This window comes from Periplaneta americana, chromosome 10, assembly GCF_040183065.1.
Source record: "Periplaneta americana isolate PAMFEO1 chromosome 10, P.americana_PAMFEO1_priV1, whole genome shotgun sequence".
Lineage (NCBI taxonomy): Eukaryota > Metazoa > Arthropoda > Insecta > Blattodea > Blattidae > Periplaneta > Periplaneta americana.
The window spans coordinates 112,460,811-112,468,788 of record NC_091126.1 but is presented as its reverse complement, the minus strand read 5'-3'; the positions used below and the strand labels follow the sequence as shown (position 1 = coordinate 112,468,788).

The window sequence follows — 7,978 nt, the reverse complement described above, 5'->3', positions numbered from 1 at the left end:
AAACTGTGTTATTTTAATGTGAAGAGAATTTTACATGTTAACATAATCTGTTCGCGTCAACATTTTAAGTTTTGAATTGAAGCTATTTTGAGGTTTAATACAATAGAATTTATATTGCGATTCCAATTCAGCACATCTACCTTCCTTAATTTTAGACAAAACATTTACCATATCAATCCTATGAAATTAGTGTACGTACAATTGTGTTACTTCTTCCCTTAAGTAGTTGATAAATACAATAATTCAGTACTCAATTGTAGTATTAAAATACAGACAAATTGGATGTCCGGGTTATCATATATGACATTATGCTTAATTATAATGTATGATTGCGAATTAAGGAATGTAAGTTAAATATGGTAAACATAACCTATAATTTTCATATCAATGGCAAGGCATTGGAGATCACTAAGTTTAGACAGAAAGGGGCACCTGGTCCAGTAAACGTAACCTATAATTTCAACATATCTAAATATCCGTGCGGTACAATTGCAAATTATTGAATCGTGCATAAATTAATGAACAAGAATTTTGCAATATTTAATCGAAATAAAGTCAGGTATTACACATACGAACAACGTAATTTTCACACAATAATTAATATTACACCGTAACGCGCAAGTGAATTATGTCTGAAGTGTCTCATAATCATTGTTTCAAATTTTATTAATGGAATTACACTACATTTTAGAGATGTATATGTTACTGTTTATGCATTCCAACTAATTTATATGGTTAAAACGCCGCCCTTCGTGATCGGGTTAAGCGAGAACACATACAGTCGCGCAACTCATACGTATAAAATATACCAACATTTGACAGTTGGCGCGACAGCATCCCTCTAGCGACAGGCAAGTTAAAAGTGTGCACACGATATATAGTGAGGATCACGTAAGTTCAGTTCCCAAACAGCAAATATTTCCGCCTTGTCAGTGTTGCCAACTGTTACCAGATATCACCACATGTAGTAAAATCACGATCCTATGTACTGAATGACTTCTTTACTCACCGTACTTTACCTTAATGTTGGAAGGTTATTCTAAATAGTTTCAATAATAATGAGAAATGTATTGCTATGTTCTATTCTTTTATTCCTTTACATTATTATTAGTATTAGCATTAATAGGTTACTAGACGTAAATATACAACAAAGTATAGTATATAATATTCAAGAATCAAATCTGTTCCAAGACCAATTAAATTATTGTCACTTCACTTCAAAGATTCCAGCGTACATATACTGTACTTCCTAAAGGTAGATAAATTAATAACCAATTGACTTTTGGTTGGAATTCGAATGAACTTCTGATTATCTTTTGAAATTAGTAAGGAAATGGATAATACAACTATGCTAAAACTGAAATAATAATAAATCAACTTACAAAAATAATTTTGGTCCTTAAAAGCCATAAGTAATTTCACTTCTAGATACCTTTTTAAAGATTTCATTTGTTTGTAAATTGCTTAATAATGCTACACTTACACTTATTATTTCTGCAACTCCACGTCTGTCATTGAAAAAATGTATGATACATAACTGTGAAGTCTCTTTTTGGCTCTTGTGTCCTAAATTTAAATAAGAAAAAGCAAATGATTCAAGAAATGTGAGCTGGTGAAAATTAAATACTCAATTAATAAAATAATTACTACCAAAAGAATATTTTATTAATTCTATACAAAAGATGGATTACACAGAACAGATGGCCAGAAATCATAGATTTATACACAACATACAGCATGAAACGATCATCAAAAAATGCTTTTTGTACACAATAACATCTTTCAAACGAAGTGAAATAGCCAATAAGTTCAATAAATATTATGCTAATAAGTAATAACTATAATTAATAATTATCTACAAGCTGTAAAAGGGAATAAAATAGTATATTGTTGAAATTAGGGGGTTATGGTTTATTACGTGTATTTATAATTTTAATTACTTTTACTACATTTAATTATATTTTAATTTCTATTAGATTAGTTGGTGGTGTGGTTGTTAGTTTTATCTGTGTACGTCAGACTATTAAGGAAAAACTGAAAGAAATATTAAATCTACTATCTACTTTATATAACAATATTTAATCAAGAACTGAATATTACTATTAATTTAATAACATAAGACCCAAAACATCTCCAAGTCCAGACAATACTCATGCTGATTTTCTTAAACATGTTGGCAAACAAGCAAACTCACTACTTTTATCTTGTAATCTCATCTAAAATACAATATCTGTCTGGAGAAAATCTATCATAACATCAATTTTGAAAAGCAATTATTCAACTAATATCTTTTCGAGTTATCGACAGATACCACTTACTAGTATGATAGCCAAAATTATGGAAGAGATGATTTCATAGATTGAATTGGTTCCTGGAATCTAGTAACTAACTTTCATTTTATTGGGTTGACTTTAGAGAATTGCATTCAACAAATGGACAGATTTTAAATTTTAGTCAAGATATTAAAGATATTTTAAACAGAAAACAAAACAACTTAACAATTTTAATTTATTTTCAAGGATCATATGGCTCTGTAGATATAAATCACTTAAGAAATTGCAAACTTAGGGTGTCCATGATAAAGTGTTACACTGGGTCAGTGACTTGATTATTTGATTCATTGTCACAAATATGTAAATAGAGACAGATTCATCTGGGCTTCCCACATTGTTGTTTTCAGGAATACATTTTCCAATATTAATGTCGATGGTCTAACTAAAGAAATAGATCTTATGATAATCTCATCATTTGCAGATAATATGGTTGTCTAGAACAAAAAATCACAGTCCACAAATATTAATAAACTGAGCCAAAATCCCAACAGACTTTTTGACTCTACTTGGAGAACTCAAACTTGCTCAATTAAGGGAAACTTTACTAATAAAACACAATCCCAAGTTATTTCAAAATGAATAGTATATAAGTTAACTTTAACAGATGATGTTAAGAAATGTGATACTTCTCCAGACATTTTAAAAATCATTAGAAACGATAAATGATCTGGTCAGTGAGTGACTACATACAGTATTTTTTATAGATGGATCCTGTTTACCAAGCCATAGATGTAGTGGTGTTGTAGTACAATACCAGTATATTCCCTTTTACAGGGAATTATATTCAAACACTTGTTTGCCCCATTTTAACCGTGACAACGCTTTTTAGCTTTTTAAACATTCCGGTTATTGTATTGTGTTTGTGTTTAGTGAAAGATTTTAGATAAGGGCGCAAATAGCCATAGTAGCTGACGCGCCCTTTTTAAACGCCACTAACTAACTAACTAACTAACTAACTAACTTCAAACACTGACTAATTTTGATAGTGAAAATTTAGATACACTTTTAAGCTTACAAAATCTCCAGTATCGACTTCATAAATCTGAGAAGGCTGTCATACTATCAGATTCAAAATCAGATGTTCTTGCTGCAGTAATGGACGTAACAGCATGAAATCTCAATATTTTACAGTGTTTTAATATTTTAAGCAAAATGGTCGAATTACATCGACGACTGGTACTTCCGTGGATCCATGAACTTTATGGAGTGGGAGGTAATGAGGTAGCTGAAAGGTAGCAAAATTACTGTAAGGTTATCTATACCTGCATCTTACCACACTGTTAAAAGAATAACAAGATCAGAACATGACAATGTGGTAACAAAAATCGGAATGATTCTAAAGCAAATGAAAAAATTGCAATAGGCCATCCGGCGTCTGCTCCACGATGGAGGAAAATCCTCAGAAGAAACCAACTAATCAGACCAAATGGGGGATCCAAACTACCCTCGAGTGCAGCTCTGAATTTGCAGGCCAACGAGTCTACTGACTAAGCTACATTGGTGGCTCCACTAAAAATATGAAGTACATGGCACTCAGATTATTAAATTGACAAACCTAAACAATTATTCATCAGTTAAGCTATAAAATATAATACATAGCAAGCAAGTTAATTCAATTTAAAAGTATAAACAATTCAATCAGTTGAAATATACAGAAACTGATAATAAATATCATGCAAATTACTTCACATTACAAGCATAAACAATTCATCACTTGTGGTATACAGCCTACTATTTAATTTACAGCACATACAATTCATCAGTTAAGCTATAGACCTACAGTCTACTATTCAATTTACAGCATATATAATTCATCAATTAAGCGAAACAAAAATATAGTACAATACATAGTAAAAATAATACACCTAATTTAATAACTGAACTTCTATGAAAATCTACAGTGGCAGTACTCATATTATCACAGGCTATGATTGTCTCAAATATTTACAAAGAACTGATATTTCAGAATCTCCCCATGCCATTTCTGAAATCTCAATGAAGATATGGATCATTGTCTTGACTGTTTAACTTTACACAGCTTTCAATCATCTGGTTAAATATTGGAGTGCAAGATAACAAATGACATCAACTGCTGAACACTTGGTATCAATCAACCAACAACTTCATTACATTAAAGGGGAAAAAAAACTGAAAGAATTAATTGTATATAGACACAACACATAAGACAAGGCCGCTTCAGAACAGTAATTGGCAAGGCTCTGTTGTTTTAGGATTCTTATGTAGATTCAATTTCACCTGAAAGAAAAAAGTAGCATCTATAAGTAGTAGTAGTAGTAGTAGTAGTAAAGATAATAATAATAATAATAATAATAATAATAATAATGACTGTAAAGTATGGAAATTAATATTGCAATGTAATATCAAAAGGTGATTTCACACCATCAACTCTTATCATTTAGTACAACTCTTATCATTTAGTACAACAAATCTATTATATTCAGTTGCAATCACCAGTAGCTGTTCTTTCCTCCATTTTGTTGTTGGCTGATTTTTCACAAGTCTGCTATGATATGCAGCACTATCCATGACAATAACGCATTGCCCTAATGTTCTCAGGTCAACAACTGTGTTTGCACCCACTTCTCAACTACAGGGCTATTCATAGCACTATGGTAGTCCTGACTTTTCTTTCAATTGCATGAAAAAATTAAATCAGCACCTGCAATAAAAATTATACCTGGGCATATAATTACGTCACATGAATTCACAGCATTTAAATAAAGAAAATAAAACATAACATAACATAACATGACATGACATGAGATCCTCTTTGGTGAAAGGCTTTCCCACGTTTTTATTTAGTCACCAATTTTTATATTTTTGTACCCTGATTTAAAAAATTACTCTTGCCAAATTTACGTAAAATATAAATCAATATAACTTACCGAGTATAAATCCACCTTTCGTTCCGGCATCTAATCTTCCACCCTCATTTGTTGGCCTATGAATAACACCATTCATGTCACTGGAAACTTCACCTGGTTTATTTCATGAATAAGTGGGTGATCATACTTAAAAAAACAGAGAGAGAAAAGCAATTCACATTGACACTCTAAGAGACACAAAAATTTTAAAGACAGGAAAACCGTTCAAGAATTTTATAACTAACCTCTAGTTATAATATGAAACTATTAATTGCAAAACATGTTGTTCCCACCTGAATTCATTACTAGTAGCCTATATTAATTGCAATTTCATATTCCACATAAGTGTTAATCTATTTGTTAGTAAAAAATTCAATCACTCAATGTCTCACAATACATTGAAATTTACCATTCATAAAAATCCAAGTCTCATCCAAGAATACTACGGGTTTAGGGTTCTCACGCTCCACATTTCTTATATATTCTCTTAAAAACGAATAACATCACTTTCTCATACATGTGTATAAGGATCCCCTTTGCTCCATAGAAATTTCATCTCTTTCAAAATTTTTTTCACCGATGATAAGGATACTCTAAATAAATATGTTTCATAATCATCATTCATATGTTCCAGAACTTTTGCTGCTGTTAGTACTTCCCCTGTAACAGTAAATGAAAATTATGCCATATTTTTATACATAGGCCTATGAGTAATATCAGAATTACATTGCATAAATCAACACAATAATTCCTGTAACTTCCCTACCTTTATGTAACTTGTCATAAATAAATCTCGCAATTGCATCTTCCGTAAAATCATCAGCATCAGTCACTGGATGTTTACGTAGTCTATGTTTTCCTAGTGTCACGAGTGGGGTCCCCTTGTGTGAATTGATCACTTTCGTGGCTGTAGTTAAGCCAAGCTGTAATAACAAACAATAACATAATACTTCTAAAAATTGTTATATCATAAAATTCATGCATAATACCAACATTTACAGCTATATGAATAGAAAATGATCAACATGTTAGGTTGGGTCTACGATAGGTTTAAGTAGGCTAATATTTAGGTAATTCTCCAGAAAAGCTACACCAAAGAAGGCATAATTTTATTTTGTTTAATTGATTTCTGTGATATTTACATAGTGATGAACACGTGGTTTTAGTGCACAGCCACAAATACTTTCAGCACAAAAATCCTTTGACACTTACCTGTATATTCTAATGCATTGTTGTAGTCCCTCCCTCAAACTTGTTACTAATTACCAATATAACATGCGAGAGGTCCAGGACGAAGAGAAATGGTTAGTTTCCCAGTAGTGCGTCCTCATCCTCTCGAGTGTTATATCTTAACAAGTACTTTGGGTGGGGTAGCTTTTCTGAAGAAACACCATATTTAATATTACTTAGACCAGTCATGAATAAATTATTCAGCCAGAGTCAACGTTCCTATGCTTTATAGAGTATGTTATATAGTTATTATATAAAACTGAATTATTTTTAAGCACCATAACAGGCCAACATTCATGTAATATTTGCTGCAATATCAAGTTAATAATTACAATATGACTTGTATTTTCTTCGGCCGATGTGGCATGTAAATTGTGATCTGAACGGTTAATTTAATACCAAAAGAGAAAACTGGAAATTTACTTTCGTGCTGTTTGATTACTTGTTCGTCTAATTTGTAAATGTATTTAAGCTATCACCTACTGCAGTATTACAGTATCTTAAATGTATTTAGTTTGGCAATATGAAAATCACTGACTTGATTAAACATTAGGCCTAACCTAAAAATTTGTTTTGTTTGACCACAATCATGAAATTATTAGTGCAAACTCCTAAAACTGAATACCACTTTGAAATGTATGCTTAAGAATACTTACTCCTAATAATTGTCCTATTCTGGTTGTAATTGCTGTCTCCGTTAGCATAATTCCTTCTTCATTACCTTCTTTCTTCAACTCATTATACACGTGAACTACAGATTTCTGAAGCGTACTCTGAATGCCACACATTTTCTTCCTTGGAGGATTCACTGCAACACTATTTCATTTTTTTGACATAGTAATAAAAATCTAAACACGAAAGAAATTCATTAAAATTTGAAATAATATTTCTATCCATTACCCACGTGCATTATCACGCCCAAGTATATTATATTCATTCGTACTTATCTGACTATTCTTGAATTATAACCACAACGCAACACATAACATAACTATAATGTATTAATATTAATACTAATATTAATTAATTATTAATAAGTTCGAATTTCACTATCTTCCAGTAACCGGCTGAGAAATCTAGTACAATTTTAATTTCATGGAACTCCAGTACCGGCAAATATTGTCGATATTTGCCTCAGCTGCCAACATACCGGTTACAAAATCACTACCATTTATAGTATTTGTCAGTATCGAAATTCGAAACGAAGTTGGCAAAAGAAAATTCAACCTTCAAACTAGAAAATCACCATAATCCACTAGCATTTGTAGTAATGGGGGAAAAATGGTTAGGTTTCACCCTTAGGGTATCAAGTTACCTGGTCTTCCCTATACGAGAACACATCAGAAAACGGGGTTTGCGTAATTTATTTTATATTTTTATGCTATACAGTAAGTGTATATGGTTCTTATTAATTTTACTTTAAAATCCTAGAAGAATTCCACACGCAGTTAATCTACAAGTTTCAGAAGCTGGGAATAAACGTAATTCTTTCTGCTCTTTACAACTGAATCATGGCCCTGATCACGTATC

At 31.4% G+C, this 7,978-nt stretch overlaps 1 long non-coding RNA gene across 1 annotated transcript; it reads right to left on the bottom strand.

The window, feature by feature from the left end:
* Positions 1–1,473: 1,473 nt before the first annotated feature.
* Positions 1,474–7,755, bottom strand: LOC138707962 (uncharacterized). The gene is made up of 6 exons (XR_011334485.1): positions 7,105–7,755; positions 5,985–6,141; positions 5,628–5,878; positions 5,240–5,365; positions 4,806–5,013; positions 1,474–4,589 (listed from the first exon to the last, which is right to left on the bottom strand). It is a non-coding gene; the product is annotated as an uncharacterized lncRNA (long non-coding RNA).
* Between the last annotated feature and the right edge of the window lie 223 nt (positions 7,756–7,978).